The 16,730-nt window shown below is 40.2% G+C and overlaps 1 protein-coding gene across 13 annotated transcripts in view; it reads right to left on the bottom strand.

Annotated features, from left to right (window-relative positions):
* The window catches only part of LOC101703630 (transmembrane epididymal protein 1A-like), a 102,732-nt gene that overhangs the window by 28,297 nt on the left and 57,705 nt on the right, over nucleotides 1-16,730 (bottom strand). For 2 of the 13 annotated variants that reach the window (XM_087186748.1, XM_087186743.1), the window contains one exon: nucleotides 15,532-15,718. The exons of the other annotated variants lie outside the window; for them this stretch is intronic. The gene's annotated coding sequence lies outside the window, so the exon portion shown is untranslated. The remainder of the gene's footprint in view (nucleotides 1-15,531; nucleotides 15,719-16,730) is intronic. 13 annotated transcript variants of the gene reach the window in all.

Below are 16,730 nucleotides of genomic sequence, written 5' to 3' on the forward strand. Positions count from 1 at the left end.
ACATTAAAACCACTGAGAAAAATGTTAGAAAAAAAATGCCAATCACAAAAGCAATTAGCATTTACTCATACTACTGTTTTCTCAGAGAAAAAAACTGATGACAGGATCCTTTACATAGAAAACCCAAAAAATTCCACCAAAAGACTCCTAGAGCTAATAACAAATTCAGCATGGTAGCAGGACACAAAATCAATACATAAAAATCAATACTGTTCCTGTCCTCTAATAATAGAACCTACAAAGAAAAAAACTAAGAAAATAATATCATTCACAATGGCTTTAAGAAATATTAAATACTGGGCCGGGGATTTAGCTCAGTGGTTTCACCGCCTGCTGCGCAAGTGCAAGGACCCAAGTTCAATCCCCAGTACCAAAAAAAAAAAAGAAAAGGAATATTAAATACTTAGAAATTAACCTAACTAAAGAAGTGAAAGATCTCTACACCAAAAACTACAGCATGCTGAAAAAGTAAATCAAAGTAAACATCAGAAAATGGAAAGATATTCCCTGTTCCTGGATAGCCAGAACAAATATAGTCAAAATGGCCATATTTCCAAAATTGATATACAGATTTAATACAATCCCAATAAAATTCCCAATAGCATCCTTCACGGAACTGGAGAAAGCAATTCTAAAATTCATATGGAACCAGAAGAGATCTAGAATAGCAATTCTGTGTAAAAAGAGCAAAGCAGGAGGCATTACAATCCCAGACTTGAAGTTATATTACACAGCTACTGTTATTGAAAAAAGAAAGAGGGAGACATGAGGACCAATTAAACAGAATAGCAGATTCAGAAACAATCCCAAGCACACTCAACTATTTGATCTTTGACAAAGGGGTCAAAAACATACACTGGAGGAAAGATCTTTAATAACTAGTATTGGAAAAACTGGCTATCCACATGCAGAAGATCAAACCTACACCTATATCTTTCACCATCTACTAAACTGAAATAAAAATGAATCAAAGAACTAAATGTTAATACAGAAATAGTTAACCTGATGGAAAATAAGAGTAGGTAAAACTCTAGAAGTCACAGGCTTAGGGAAGGACTTTCTGAACAGAACCCCAGTTGCACATGAAAGAGTACCAAGAATCAACAAATAGAATCATATCAAACTAAAAAGCTTCTACACAGCAAAAGAAACAACCAACAGAGTGAAAAGAAAACCTACAGAATGGGAAAAAACTCTGCCCACTTTCCTCAGGCAAAGGACTAATATCTAGAATATATAAAGAACTCCCAAAACAAAAGATTCCCCAAAATAAAATACCCAATCAAAAAAAAATGGGCAATTCAAAAGAACAGACATTTCACAAAAGAAGTACAAATGGCCAATAAATACATGAAATGCCCAACATCACTCCATTAGAGAAATCCAAATTTAATCAACAGTGAGATTCCATCTTACCCCAGAAATAATGACCATCATCAAGAAATCAAATAGTAACAAATGGTGATAAGCTTGTGTGGTATACACAATGGAGTACTACTTTGCGATAAAGAAAAACAAACTTGTGTCATTTGTAGGAAAATGGGTACACCTTGAGACCATAATATTAGTGAAATAAATCAGACACATGAGTTTAAATATCACATGGTTTCTCTTCTATGAGAAAACCAAAATATAATAAATCAAAGAGCAAAATAAAAGGTAGATAATAGGAAATAGGAAGCTAGATCTTTTGCAAATGGGAAGGAAACCAAGAAATGGAGGGGAGAAGAAGGGAATAAAAAAAATTTGAGATGTGTTATGTACATGCACCAACTCCATACCATGAATGTAATCATTATGTACTAATGTATGTAATCAACATGTACTAATAAAAATTAAAATTTTTAAAAATTATTATTTTAAAACAAGAATGAGTCTCTGAGACCTGGTCCTGTAGAATTTAAGAAGTCCAGGGCTGGGAATTTAGCTCAGTGGTGCTGCCGCCTGCCCCGCAAGCTCAAGGGCCCAAGTTTGATCCCTGGTACCAAAACAAAAATCTCAAAATTAATTGGGCCAAGGATTTAGCTCAGTGGTGCCACCACCTGCGTTGCAAGCACAAGGTCCCAAGTTCAATCCCTGGTACCAAAAAAAAAAAAGAAGTCCAAGAGTTTTTCCTTATTTCACCTCCTGTCTCTCCCCTTCAGTTCAGCCTGGCAGTGTTCAGCAAAGTGGCCCATTCTGTTTCCCATGTATACCTATCTCCTATTCCAAGGGTTGGGCACATTCATAGTGCTCTCTTTGGAATATGCTGTCTCGCCTTTGTTTTTTTTCCTTGTGATGCTGGGGGTGCTTTCCCAAATTTTACAACATGGATAGGCTGAGAAGATTTACAAATCTTTAAGTTCTGGTTCCCTCTGTTTAACAACTTTTTCATATTTCTCTTCTCACATTTTATTATCAGCAGCCAGGAGGAACCAAGCCACTCTTTCAACACTTTGCTCAGAAATTTCTGCAGCTGAATATCCAATTTCATCCCTTGCAAGGTGTACCTTCAATGAAACACTAGAATGTGAGCATGGTTCGGATATGTTTTTGGCCACTTTGTAGCAAATATTATGTTCTTCCATTGTCCAAAGACACACTCCTCATTTCTGTCTGAGACTTCACCAGTATGGCCTTCACCATCCACAGTTCTACCAACATCCTGTTCACAATAATTTGTGTATTTCCTGAGAAAATGAAAGCTTTCTCTATAGCTCTCCTCTTATTTCTGAGCCCTCACCAGAATCACATCTGAGAGTCAGTTTACAGCAATCTCAGCTTTTTCTAGCATCCACCTCCAAACTCTTGCAACCTCTGCCCATTGCCCAGATCCAAAACCACTTCCACATTCTCAGGTATTTGTTACAGCAGCACCTCACTCCACAATGCAAAATTCTTTGTCAGCTCGGGCTGCTATCACAAACTATCACAGACTTGGTATATTAAATCAAGAGATGTCAATTTCTTACAGTTCTGGAGGCTGGGAGTCCAAGATCAGAGAGCCAACATGGCTAGGTTTTGGTGAGGGCCCTCATGAAGTTAGCAATTGGCCTCCTTCTTGCTGTGTGCTCACATGGCCTTTCCTCAGCACATGCTCATGTGCGGTCTCTCTCTCTCTTCCTCTTATAAGAGCACTAACTGCATCTTGAGAGTCCCTCCCTCAAGACCTCATCCAAGCCTAATTGCCACCTCTAAATACCATCCTATTGCAGGTTAGCATTTCAGCACCTAAATTTGGGGTGAAAAGATACAAGCATTTAGTTGTAACAGGTATTATGTTGATTTTATTATATATAGTGTTACCAGTAAGATTTAATATCTTGAATTCCATGTTTATCCGGCACTTACATGTATTTTTGGTATGAATGGGTACTTCACATCATTTTCCTCTAAGGTGTGTATTTTTAACATTTTTACTTGTAACAACATTCTATATTGTAAGTAAATATTTTGCTGTATGTGGAGCAACATTTTAGAGTTCGTTTTACTTTTGAAATTTGTTTCATAACTGTATTTTTTATTAGTACATGTTTGCAGTACATAATGTTCACATTCCTCATATGGAGCTGGTACCTATACAAAACACATCTCAATTCCTTTTTTCATCCCATTTTTCTCCTCTTCCTTTTCTCTCCCTTCATCTCTCGATTCCTTTCCCATTTGAGAATGATCTAGCTCCTTACTTACTGTTATCTGTTTTTTTATTTTGTTCTTCACTTATAATTTGGGTTCTCATATAAGAGAAACCATGCAATATTTAAGCTTATGTGTCTGATTTATTTCACTTAATATTATGGCCTCAAGTTGCATCTATTTTCCTACAGATGACTCAAGTTCATCTCTCTTTATGGCAAAGTAGTACTACATTGTGTGTAAATCCCACATTTTCCTTACCCATTCATCCATTGATGGACATATAGGCCACCTCCAAGATTTAGCTATTATGAGTTGTGCTGCTATAATCATTGCATGTATCAGTGCAATATGATGTCTTTAACTCTTTCTGGAAGGTAGCTAAAAGGAAAATAGCTGGATTGAATGGATTTCTATTGTTAATTTTTTGAGGAATCTCCATAGTAGTCGTACTAGTTTACATTCCCACTAACAATCTAGAAGTGTTCCTTTTTCCCCCACAGCCTCACCAGCATTTGTTATTACTTGATTTCTTGAAGCCAGCCATTCTTTCTGAATAAGATGAAATCTCAATGCTGTTTTAATTTGCATTTCTCTAATGGCCAGAGATGCTGAACATTTCTTCATGTATTCATTGGCCATTTGTATCTCTTCTTCTTTTTTTTGTATATCCTTTTATTGGTATATTTTAGGTACACAATATACTGACATTCATCATTGGAAATTTGCATCTTTACATAATCTCTCTTGGCTCTTATTTTTTCCCCCTTCCCCTGCCCTCCCTTCAACCCCTCCATCCCTCCCTATTTACAAAGACTTTGTTTCCTTTTTTTCATTTTCTCATATTAATTCCATTCCCTTCTTTCCTTTCCCCTACCCCTCCCACTTCCTGTTCTCCTTTGCTCCTTTTCTTCCTATTTCACATTATCTATTATTCTTTTTAGTCCTTATGTACACTTTCAGTTTCTCACACTAGAGAAACTATTCAGTATTTACACATTTGTCCTATTTATTTCACTTAAGAGTATCACCTCAATGTGCATCCATTTAGAAATAAATGTCTCTAATGTCTCATTTTTGATGGCTGAGTAGTACTCCATTTTATTTTTAAAAACCACATTTTCTTGATCCAGTCTCCAGTTGATGGGCATTTGGGCTGTTTCCAAGTTTTAGCTACTACAAACTGTGCTGCTATGAACATGGGTTCATATACATCACTGTGGTATGATTCTTTTAATTCTTTGGGGAATACACCCAGCAGGGGAATAGCTGGGCCAAATGGGACTTCCAGTCCTAGTTCTTTGAGGTATCTCCATACCGATGTCCACAGTGGTTGCACCAGTCTACACTCCCACCAGCAGTGGAGCATTGTTTCTCTTTCCCCACAGCCCTGCCAGCATTTGTTATTGGTTGATTTCATGATAGCAGCCATTCTTTCTGGAGTGAGGTGGAATTTCAGCGTTGTTTTCATTTGCATCTCTTGAATGACCAGTGATGTTGAACATTTTATTTGTCATTTCTACTTCTTTGTGTGAGAAATGTCTGTTCATTTCAGATGCCCATTTTTGGATTGGGTCTTTAAATTTGGGAGGTCTGATTTTTTTAAGTTCTTTATAGATTTGAGATAGTAGACCTTTGTCTGAGGGACTGCTGGTGAAAATTTTTCCCACATTGTGGCTTGTCTCTTCACACTGCTGGTGGTTTCTTTTGCAGTGCAGAAGCTTTTTAGTAAGAAGAGATCCCACTTGTTGAGTGTTTGTGCTAGTTCATGGGCAACTGAAGTTTTGTTCATAAAGTCTTTTCCTACCCTGATGTCTTCAAGAGTTCTACCTAACCTCTGTTCCAGCTGGTTCAGCGTTTCTGTTTTAATATTTAGATCTTTAATCCATTTCGATTTTAGTTTAGTGCATGTTGAGAGTTTAGTTTTAGTCTTTGGCAAGTTGAAACCCAGTTTCTCCAGCACCATTTATTAAAGAGGCTATCTTTCCTCCAGTGAGGGTGTTTGGCTCCTTTGTCAAAGATGAAGTGGCTGGGTGTGTCTGGAGTTGTTTCTGCATCTTCTAATCTGTTCCACTGGTCCTCAGGTCTGTTTCTTTGCTAGTACCATGCTGTTTTCATCACAGTAGCTTTGTAGTATAGTTTCAAATTGGGGGTTGTAATGCCCCCTGCCATGTCTCTGTTACCTAGAATTGCTTTTGCTATTCTGGGTCTCTTCCTGTTTCAAATGAATTTTGGGATTGTTTTCTCAAAGGTCCATGAAGTATGCTGGTGAGATTTCAATTGGGATTGCATTGAATCTATATAGCAATTTTGGAAGTATGGCCATTTTCACTATGTTGATCCTTCCTACCCAGGAGCAAGGGATGTCTTTCCATTTTCTGATATTGCCTTCAATCTCTTTTTTCAAAATGCTATTGTTTTCAGAGAAGAGGTCTTTGATTTCTTTTGTTAGGTTGATTCCTAAGTATTTCAGGTTTTTTTGATGCTATTGTGAAAGAAATTGCTTGCCCTATTTCTCTCTCAGTGAGTCTGTTGTTCATATAGAGGAAAGCTATTGATTTTTGTGTGTTGACCTTGTATCCAGCTACTTTACTGAATTTGGTTATTAAGTCTAGAAGATTTTTGGTAGAGTTCTTGGGGTCTTTGATATAGAGTATCGTGTCATCTGCAAATAATGACAATTTGACTTCTTCATTTCCTATCTTTATTCCTTTTATTTCTTTCTCTTGTCTAATTGCCGTGGCTAATGTTTCCAAAATTATATTGAACAGGAGTGATGATAGTGGACATCCTTGTCTTGTTCCTGATTTTAGTGTGAAGGATTTCAGTTTTTGACCATTTAGTATGATATTGGCTGTTGGTTTTTCATAGATGGCTTTTATCAGATTGAGGTAGAGTCTGTCTATTACGATTTTTTGTAGGGTTTTTATCATAAATGCATGCTGGATTTTGTCAAATGCTTTTTCTGCATCTATTGAGGTGATCATATGGTTTTTGTCCCTGGCTCTATTGATATAGTGTATTACATTGATTGATCTGTGTATGTTGAACCATCCCTGCATCCCTGGGATGAATCCCACTTGGTCAGGGTGTATGATCTTCTTGATGATCTTCTGCATTCTATTTGCCAGTATCTTAGTAAGGATTTCGGCATCTATGTCATTAGTGAGATTGGCCTATAGTTCTCTTTTTCAGTTGGGTCTTTCTCTGCTTTGGGGATCAAGGTGATGCTTGCTTCCAGGAATGAATTCAGGAGTATTGCTTCCCTTTCAATTTCATTGAAGAGTTTAAACAGTAGTGGCAGTAGTTCCTCTCTAAATGTATTGTAGAATTCAGCGGTGAAGCCATCAGGACCTGGGCTTTTCTTGGTTGGTAAGGTTTTAAATACATTTTCAATTTCATTGATTGATATTGGGTTGTTTAGAATTTTTAGGTCTTCTTCATTCAACTCTGGTAATTCATACGTGTCTAGGAATCTGTCCATTTCTTCTGTGTTTTTCATCTTATTGGTGTATAGGTTCTCGAAGTAGATATTGATGTTCCTCTGGATTTCTGCTGGGTCTGTTGTAATTTCCTGAATTTGGGCCTTTTCTTTCCTTTTTCTGATAAGGTTGGCTAAGGGTTTGTCAATTTTGTTTATTCTTTCAAAGAACCAATTCTTGGCTTCATTGATTTTTTGTATTGTTTTCTTACTCTCCATTGCATTGATTTCTGCCCTGATCTATATAATTTCTTCCCTTGTATGAGCTTTGGGTTTGTCCTGCTCTTCTCCTTCTAGAAGCTTGAGGTTCAGCATCAGGTTGTTTAATTGGGCTCACTCTGTTTTCCTAATATGAGTATTCATGCTATCAATTTCCCTCATAAGACTGCTTTCATTGTGTCCCATGGATTCCAATATGTTGTATTGTCATTGTCATTTAACTGAAGGAACTGTCTGATTTCTTCTTTAATTTCCTCTGTGACTCATTGGTTATTCAGAAGTGTGTTGTTCAATTTCCACGTCTTTATGAAGTTTTTGCAGTTTCTTTTGCTATTGATCTCCAATTTCATTGCACTATGGTCTGATAATACACAGGGGATAACTTCAGTTCCTGTGCACTTACCTAAATATGTTCTATGAGCGAGTATGTGGCCTATTTTGGAGAACGACCCATGTGCAGCTGAAAAGAACATGTATTCTGATTTTGTGGGGTGAAACATATCTGTAAACATCTGTTATTTCAATTAAGTTCATTTGTTCAAGAGTTTGATTGAGTTCTAGTATTTTGTTGCTTGTTTTTTGTCTAGCTGATCTATCTGTGACAATGGGGTATTGAGGTCTCCCACTACTATTGTATTAGTGCTTATATGGTTTTTCATGTCCATTAGTATTTGTTTTATATAGTTGGGTGCACTAGTGTTTGGTGCATAGATATTTATGATTGTCATCTCTTCCTCTTGGATTGTTCCCTTTACAAGGATGCAGTGTCCTTCGTCTCTCTTAATCAGTGTTGGTTTGAAATCCATTTGATCTTCAAAGGGGATAGCTACTCCTGCTTTTTTTTGGTTCCTGTCACATGGAGTATTGTTTTCCACCCTTTAACTTTCAGTCTATGAGTTTCTTTTTGAATTAAGTGTTCTTGTATGCAGCATATTGTTGGATCTTGCTTCTTGATCCATTCTGCCAGTCTATTTCTTTTGAAGTTTTGTTGGGTTTTTTTTGGTACCGGGGATTGAACTCAGGTCCTTGCGCTTGGGAGGCAGGCACCAGAACCACTGAGCTAAAGCCCCGGCTCCTATTTCTTTTTATTGGTGAGCTGAGACCATTAACAATGATGGTTATAACTGGTACGTATTAAGTTATCATTGTCATGACTTTTTCTTTTTCTTGGATTCTCCCTCTTCGCTTTTATTTTCCTGTCGTGCCCAGTGGATTCATTCTGCTGGGCTTCCTGGAATTGTGATCCTTGTTGTCTTTTCCTAGGATTTTGTCTAAAATTTTATGGAGTGCTGGTTTGATATTCATGAAGTTCCTAATGTGCTCTTTGTCATGAAAGTATCTTATTTCTCCATCAATTTTGAAAGATAGTTTTGCAGGGTACATCAATCTGGGTTGGAGGTTGTTTTCCTTTAGGGCTTGAAATACATCACTCTGAGCTCTTCTTGCCTTGAGGGTTTGCTTTGAGAAGTCTGCTGTAATTCTGATGGGCTTTCCTTTGTAAGTGATTTGTTTCTTTTCTCTAACTGCTTGTAGAATTTTGTTCTTCTGTTCTGTTTCTGGAATCTTAACAATTATATGCCTACATGTAGATTTTTTTTGATCAAGGCTAGTTGGAGTCCTATATGCCTCACTTATCTGTATGTCAAGTTCTTTTCCCCTGCTTGGGAACTTTTCTGCCATCACTTCTGTGAACAGTTTCTTCACTGACTCCAATCAGTCTTATGTTATTCTTCTTTGCATTACCTAGCAGCTGTTGGATTGATTTCTTGTGGTCCCTTACAATTTTAAAGCAATTTTTCTTTTCCTCATCACTAATTGCAATCTTATCTTCTATATCTGAAATTCTGTCCTCACATTGGCTCATTCTGCTGCATAGACTTTCAGTGGAGTTTTTAATCTCCTGGAAATCTGTTTGTATCTGTTTTATGGATTCCATTTGTTTCCCATGTTGGGATTCCATCATGTTCCTCAGCTCCTCTATTTTTTTATCTGTGCCCTCTCTAGATTTTTTTTTTCATACCAGGGATCAAACTCAGGTCCTTGCGCTTGCGGGGCAGGTGGCAGAACCACTGAGCTAAATCCCCGGCCCCTCTCTAGATTTATTAATCATGTCTTCCACTATGGGCACAATCTCTGGTGTTATGAGAGAAATTATTTCTGATTTCATTTTTTCCAGATCCTCTTTTGCTGCTAGTTCAGGGATTCCAGGTGGTTGAGTATCAGTGTTCCATCTCATTTCCCTTTGGGGTTGCTCTAGGTGATCTGGAAGTCTGGTTCTGAGGCTTGTTTACATCTCTTCTCATTTCAACAGGGTGGGGGGGTGCTGCTGGCACACCTCCATGTGACTCACCTCCTCCACGCTAGGAGCTGCAGCATGCCTACCTGGAAGCCTCCTCTGAGCTGGGAGCTGTGGCACGCTGACCCAGAGGCCTCCTCTGTGCTGGGAACTGTGGCATGCCTACCCAGAAACCTCCTCCATGGTGGGAGCCACAGCACAACTACCCGGAAGCCTCCTCCACTTTGGGAGATGCAGCACACCCACCTGGAAGCCTCCTCCATGCTGGGAGCCTCCTCTGGGCTGGGAGCTGTGGCACACTGATCTGGAAACCTCCTCTGGGCTGGGAGCCATGGCACACTGACCCAGAAGCCTCCTCTGTGCTGGGAGCTGTGACACACCTACCCAGAAGCCTCCTCTGCACTCATCTCTTCTTCTGAGAAGTGTTCAGTTGCCCATTTTTTTGACTGAGTCTTTTATTTTGAGGAGGTCTAATTTTTGTTGTTGTTCTAAATCAGTGATAGTAAAGCTTTTTGAGACCATGTGCCCAAACTGCAACCCAAAATCCACTTATTTATCATAAAGTGCCAACACTGAAATTAAAACTGAATACTGAGGCTTTAGTTTAGAAAAAACAACTTGTACAACTGGTGACATCATAGCAGAGAAGGTTCTGTGTGCCAGCTGCAGCACACATCCCACAGCTTCACCACCACTGTTTTAGATAGAGACCTCTGTCCAAGCAGTAGGTGGTAGAAGAAATACCCACTCTGTAGGTCATCTCTTCACTCTGTTGGTTGTTTATGTTGCTGTGCAGAAGCTTTTTAATTTGATATGATCCCATTTATTGATTCTCAATCTTATTTCTTGTGCAACTGGGATTCTGTTCAGAAAGTCCTTGCCTGTCTTCAAGAGTTTTACCTATTTTATCTTCCAATAGATTGTTTCTGTTTTAATATTTACATTTTGATCCATTTTGATTTTAGTTTACTACATGATGAGAGATATGGGTCTAGATTCAGTCTTCTGCATATGAATAGCAAATTTTCCAAGCACAATTTGTTAAAGAAGCTGTCTTTCCTCCAGGGTATGTTTTTGACCCCTTTGTCAAAGATCAAATACTTGAGTGTGGTCAGGGTTGTTTCTGTATCTGCTGTTCTGTTCCATTGATCCTCAAGTCTATTTTTTTGCGCCCATACCATGCTGTTTTTTAATCATAGTAGCTTTATAATGTAACTTTAAGTCTGAGATTATGATCCCTCTTGCTTTGCTCTTTTTACCCAGAATCAATGTTCTAGGTCTCTTCTGGTTCCATATGAATTTAGGATTGCTTTCTCCAGTTCTGTGAGGAAAGCTGTTGGTATTTTGATTGGGATTGCATTAAATCTATATATCAATTTTAGAAGTATGGCCATTTTGACAATATTTGTTCTGCCTATCCAAGAACAGGCAATATCTTTCCATTTTCTGATCTCCTCCTCGATCTCCTCTTTGAGAGTGCTATAGTTTTTGTAATAGAGATCTTTCACTTCCTTTGTTAGGTTAATTCCTAAGCATTTGATTTTTCTTAAAGCCATTGTGGATGATATTACTTTCTTGGTTTTTTTCTCTGTAGGTTCTATTATTAGTGTACTGGAACTCTATTGATTTTTATGTATTGATTTTGTGTCCTGTTACCTTGCTGAACTTGTTATTAGTTATAGGAGTCTTTTGGTGGAACTTTTGGGGTCTTCTATTTAAAGGATCTTGTCATCAGTTTTTTTCTCTGAGAAAACAGTAGTATGAGTAAATGCTAATGGAAAAGACTCTGTAGAAAGGGAAAACTTGATGATGTAAGAGAGAGAAGATAAATGACTGGAGAAACGTCCTTGGGGGGGGCGGTTGGCTTCAAATTGGGGTATAGGTGATTACTCTATAGTCAAATGAGGTAACACAGAGATTGCTGGCACAGCAGCTCTTACATGGGATGGTGTGGTTGGTGGTGAGAATCCAGGACAGTTTTCTTTTTCTGGCTTTCATTTCCTCAGTAAGTAGGAAGGAAGATTACAAGTAACAGTGATGACAGCAAAGGAGTTGGAAACTCAAAGGGAAAATAGGTGAGAAAGAGTCATCTAGGACTACAAGAAAAATGAAAGGATTAGAAAGTTTAGCACACAGCCTGGCTACATTAAAAGTGGACTTGAAATTCATGGTCATGAGTTTAGTAGGAAAACACTTAGGAATTTTGTGTATTTTCTCCATCCAATTTAGATGCATGAGGAAGGATGTGAAATCAGTGAGGGGTTGCATTTAACCTGACTGTGGTTCTGCCAAGAGAATACCATAAAGAGGAAGAGGATCAAAGTGATTAAGATTAAGACACAGGGCCAGGAGTGATGCCGGGTGCCTATAACCTCAGCATTCAGGAAGCTGAGGCAGGAGGATGATCACAAGTTCAAGCCCAGCCTAGACTACATAGTAAGTTCAAGGCCAGCCTGAACTACATAATGAGACCCTGTCTCAAAAAATAAAAAAGGATTAAGATACGTAGAGGAAGTTCGATGATTGGCTGAGGAACTGAAATTTGGCAAAGAGGGAGGAAGGAACCCCCAGAGATTAAGTACTGGAGAAAGGCGACAGAACAAGTGGGACTTTTGTCCTTATGGGATCGAAGCATTGTTGGACTTTGGGCAATAGAGTGAGCTAGAAAGAAGGAACAGGAGAGGAGAAACCAGGGTGAATGGCCGAGGCTGTTGGCTTTCCTAACTGGTAAATGGGAATTTACACAGTGATCACAGAGTAGGTGGGAGAGAGCAAACTCCAGGGTGCTGGATCCTTGCCCACTCCTCTCACCATTCAGCACTACAGATGTGTGTGTGTGTGTGTGTGTGTGTGTGTGTGTGTGTGTGGTTGTGGTTGTTTTAGCAAGAAAATAGACTTGAGGGCCGGGGATTTAGCTCAGTGGTTGCGCCACCTGCTGCACAAGCGCAAGGACCCGAGTTCAATCCCCGTTACCAAAAAAAAAAAAGACAATAGACTTGCTTGATTTTCTTATCATTATAGTAAAAATATAAAATATTTCAAATCTGTATAATGCACAACCCCTATATAGAAAAATGATGGTCATTCTTTAGCTACCATTTTAAATTTTGGTTGATTTTCCATATAGAAGTGCCCAGAAAACTATTGAGAATATGGGTCTAAAATACAGGAGTAGAGCTAGAGGTCTGGGAAATATAAAATGGAATGCTGAAGTGATGTGAATGGACACGATTGCCTGAAGAGAATGTGTACAGCAAGAAGAGAGACAAAGAGGGAACTCCTGGGAGAAGTCACATTTACAGGCCAGGAAAAACCAGAAGAGCTAAAGGTAAGGGCAGGGTCAAGAAATTCTCCTAATAATTGAGTGCTCAAGGGTGATTCAGAGGGCGGAATCCACTAGGGTCAAGACAGGCCATAAGCCATTAGGCGGCAGCTGGGAGTCACTGATAATCTTTGAACAGTCTCCTTTGAAGGACCAGGGCTACAGTGAAGCCAGGGTGGGTTCAAGGGAGGGTGGTGCAGGGCCCGGAATTTAGCTCAGTGTCACCGCGCCTGCCTTGCAAGTGCAAGGTCCTGAGTTTGATCCCAGGTACCAGGGAGGAAAAAAAGGAGAGTGGTGAGGATGTGGAGATAAGGTGTGTGGATTGTTCTTCTCTAGTAGATTAAGGGGCTGAGAAAGTAAGTGGAAATCCAGTCCAAGACAAAGAGTCCATGAAAATGAAGAGAGTAGGGAAAAGGAATACTTGGAAAAGTTCCTAAAAGTGTAGGTCTGAATACCCACCATTCATTTATGATTTTAAAACCCTAAAGAAAATAGGTATAGAAGGACCTTATCTCAATCCGATGAAAGCCAAACTTACTGCCAACATCATATTAAATGGAGAAAAACTGAAACCTTTTCCTCTAAAATCAGAAAGCAGACAAGTACCAGGGATCGAACTGAGGACCTTGTGCTTGCCAGGCAGGCATGGTGCCTCCAAGCTGGATCCCCAGCCCTTCTGTGCCACATAATACTCAAAACTTTAGCCAGAGCAATCAGGCAAGAGGAAGAAATAAGAGATACAGGTAGGAAAGGAATGTGAAATGATTCGGCAGATTTTCGATTGAGTTCCACAGAATTTGATCTCTGACCTATTAAACCTGAGTGTGTGGCCCAAGGAATCATTTCTGTATTGTTAATTTTTATTTTTAGGAGTACACATCTGCAATATATAATGATTGCATTCATCACGGGGAGCCAGTACATGTGCATAACACGTCTCAACTCTTTTTATGTCCCCTTCCCTTTGCTCCCCCCCCCAATAATTTATTTTAGGAAATAAACAATTAACAACAAAATGAGCAAACAAGCCAGTCATTTCAGTGGGCCTATAGGCCCTCAGCTGTGGCCTCTCATTATCTCTCTCTCAATTCATTTCAGCCACTTTGGCCTCCTCACTGTCTCCAACATTGCATACCTGCACCTACCCCTGGGCCTTTGCACATTAATGTCTTCTCCCAGGTAACTCAACTCACTCCCTCGCCTCCTTCAAATCTTGATTCTAAAGTCATATTCTCAACAAGGCCTTCCCTGACTACCTTTTCTCAAGTTCCACATCCCCTCCTCCAACATCCTCAATCTCCCTCACTCTCTGGTATTTTTTATTGATATTTACCAATGCCTAACAAATTACGTAACTTATGTTTATGATATATTACCCTCACTGAAATGCAGGCTCCCTCAGGTCGTGAATTCGGTTTGCTTTGCCAATCCATTCCTGGTGCCTAGAACAGGGGGCCTGGCACATGGCAGGCATGAGTAACCATTAATACAGAAATGAATGAAGTGGGTGGGTCCTGAGCACTGATTGGTCTCCAGATGTTTTAGTTCATCTGGGAGCCATGAGCCACTGCACTTTAGGGAGCTGTGTGTTAGACGGAGTATTTTTTAGCTAACATAACAGGCTCCTAGAGAAATCCGCTAAGGAGCATGTATTTATTCATAACAATGGCCAATACATTGGCACATACAAAATACCATCTGCTTTGACTTTGTCCACACAATCTTGCAAGGTAGCTGTTATTTCTATCATATTGTATAGATGTAGACACTAGGACACAGCAACAATAAATAACTTCTGAAAGGTAACAGCTAAATCCTGGCTGGTTGGGCTGTGCGTCTTTTTTCGTTTGTTTCTCCCAGTAGGGAGGATTGAACCCAGGGCCTTTCCACTCAGCTACATCCTCATCCATTCTTTACTTTTCATTTTGAGACAAGGTCTCATTAAGTCACTAAGTTGCCCCAGTCGGCCTTGAACTTGTGATCCTCCTGCCTCCATGTCCCAAAACATGTCCTATTCCTATATCTTCCTTACACTGTTCAAATTTTGGAAGTTGGAGAGATAATTTTCTACTATTTGAGTCAAGGGGAGGAGAACCTAGAATACACAAAGACGAAGAAGCCCCAGGGACAGGCTCACACTCCAGAGCCCGTGTGGGTGCTCGAGATGCGGCCTAGAGCTCTGTGCCAAGAGAAGTAGGCAAGAAACAGGTGGCGGTGCATGCCTGAAATTCCAGCCCTTAGGAGGCGGAGGAAGGAGGATCAAAAGTTTGAATCCAGCCTGGGCTACACAGCAAGACTCTGGGTAAGGACTCTTTGGAGAGAAAGAATGACCTTCCCAGTGTCACACAAGTGGTGTCCTCATCATTCCATATCCAAGAAGTAAAGCTCGTTGGCCTGACGCCCAGCAGAAGGATGCTTGGAACCACATCAGGGTGTGTTTTCCCCAGTGGAGAGTCCAGGCTCCAGGTACCCAGGAGGCAAAGCTGATGTACATCAGTGAAGCCCCAGGCCCCAGGAGAGGTGTGGCTAGGTTTCAGGGCAAGGCCTGGGACACAGGCTCTTTCTACTCAACGGAGCAATCCAAGTCGGCTGACTCACCTGCTCTCCCAGCCAAGCCAAACACGGAAGGCTGGGCTCCGCCAAGGCTGGAGGTGACTGCAGACGGACTCAGAGTCTGTGCTGCAATCCCAGCTGTGTCTCTGCCTCTGTTTTTTCTTCGTGTGTCTGGAATTTCTTTTCTCAATAATTCTGTGAGCTTCTGAGCAGAGTATGCGGGGGCTTTAACCTGTGTTCCAGGGGGAAAGAGAAAAAGCCAGAACCGCATACTCAAGGGAACTGAACTTATTCTGAGAAGAGTGAGGGTCGACATCAAATCCAGTCTGGTGGGTGGGTCCAATCCCAGGCAGAGATGTTCAGTGGAACACAAATTCACTTCTGTTGTGATAATGATGCTTTTCAGCAGTGTGTAGGATGTAAAGCTACAGAGGCAGGAGCTGCAGCCCCCACCCTGGGCCCCGCTGTGAGCCTTACGCAGATCTCTCAGCTGCCAGGTGCAGCCACACCAGCCTCCTTCCAGGCCCAGCAACAACGGTCAGGCTCTGATCCATGGCCACAGAACCGCTGCCACCTTCTTTCCTTTGCTAATGGGGCAGTTTTTCTTTAAAACACTCAAAAGTCCAAGAGGAAGAATTTCTATTTTTGGGTTTTGCCTGTTTGTTTTGTTGGTTGCCTGGTTGGTTGGGGTTTTTTAAAATAAATTTTATTTTATTTTATCCTATTCCCTACCTCAATCCCCCTCCCCTCCCTGTATACAGAAGCTTTGTTTCCATTTTTTTCTTCTATTTTCACTTTTTTTCTTGTCCCTTCATTTCTCCCTCTGGCTGGTTGGTTTTTTTGAGGCAGGGTCTCACTATGTAGTTCAGGCTGGCCTTGAACTCCCTATGTAGCCCAGTCTGGCCTCCAACTCATGGCAATCCTCCTGCCTCAGCCTCCTGAATGCTGGGATTACAGGTAGGTACCTCCATGCCCAGCCTGGAACTTCTAATTAAAGATGACAAAATTACCATGTCTGTTTACTTCTTTTCCCTTCCACTTCCTCACTAAAATTAGAGTGAAAGAATAAAAACTGATAAACTATAGCCACAAGAGACTGAGAGAAGGGCCATCAATAGATGTAAGATTTTGATAAAATTATGGAAGACAGGAAGCAAAAGAAGGAAAAGTAGCTTAAGTTGCAGCGTGAAGGAAGCTGCAGATGAGAGTACTGGCACCAAGGGTTTTTGTTTTGTTTTGTTTTG

Source organism: Heterocephalus glaber, unplaced genomic scaffold (assembly GCF_053883595.1).
Source record: "Heterocephalus glaber isolate CG9 unplaced genomic scaffold, H.glaber_assembly_v1.0 deba00001504, whole genome shotgun sequence".
NCBI lineage: Eukaryota > Metazoa > Chordata > Mammalia > Rodentia > Bathyergidae > Heterocephalus > Heterocephalus glaber.